The following is a 1,210-nucleotide window of genomic DNA, read 5'->3' on the forward strand; positions in this document are numbered from 1 at the left end:
GGCAGAGTAGCTCGAGGTGATCTGGTGGTCTGGATGATGGACCACCTCGCCAGCAGACCATAGTGCGTCAGGCTACAGGGCGACCTGTCAGATGTGCAGGTGGGCAACACCGGCGGCCCCCAGAGGAGCCGCGGTGTCACCGTTCCTCTTCACCCTCCCACACCTCCGACTGCTGATTCAACTCGAGGACTCGCCACCGACAGATGTTCTCCGGTCACTCCTCCGTTGTGAGCTGCGCCGCGGACGGCTACGGGGAGGGGTGCAGAGCGCTGGGGGGGGTATTGCTGATCCATATCTGTATGTTGCATCATGTAGGATACACAGAGATTGATAGACTGACTGCTCATTGATAGACTGTATATATGTTCCCATTTATTCAGAGACTATTGCTCATTCAGTGCAAATACTTTATGTAGGGTCAGCTGCTCAGTGTTTTGCTTTGGCTTTGTCTTATCTTATCTTATCTTATCATTGCTAACAATAGATGGTATTGGATACTACAGATTCATGTTTTAGTTTTTCTCGGACTGAATAGTTGGTTCGTCGAACTTGAAGCTTAGAGGGAAAATGGTATGAAGTGATTCTGAACTACTTACTATACACGATCAAAGAGACTCACGGTGAATTCAGATTGGGGATTAACTTCCAGCTTTGGGGAACATGCATCAGACAGATAGACTGCACTGTGGGCATTATGGATAGGGCTTGAATCCAGCACCATTCATCTGTATGTCGAACGCCCCAGCCTCTTCTCTATCCTTGTAGCATGTCTACGCTTTTTATTAAATTAAATTCAAATAATTTGGAGCTGTGTCTTCAATCATCATTACCCTCTCTTCTTCAGGGTGGTCTCTCCTTCTCCATCAGTCCTGGTCCCTTTTCTACTGCGTTAACCCTCTAGAGTGTTATAGTGTGTTAACTGATTGCACGCGTCATTTTGGATGTAATGTAAGAAAAAGTCCTGCCAAGAATTCACCATATGCAGGAACACCAGTGTGGATAATGTGTTATCCACTGGAAACAGTATTGTTGGATCAGCGAACCAGCCTTTGACCCTTTCCAATATCATTTTTAAAATACACCAGATGGTATTAACAATCCCAGCCTTCTGGACAATCCTGATAATTAGCCTCTTTAAAGAGAGCTTTCTAAAAGAGAATTTTGGATGTATTGTCTTAAGCAAACAAAGGTTAAATAACAACAAAAACAC

Source organism: Gadus morhua, chromosome 9 (genome assembly GCF_902167405.1).
Source record: "Gadus morhua chromosome 9, gadMor3.0, whole genome shotgun sequence".
NCBI lineage: Eukaryota > Metazoa > Chordata > Actinopteri > Gadiformes > Gadidae > Gadus > Gadus morhua.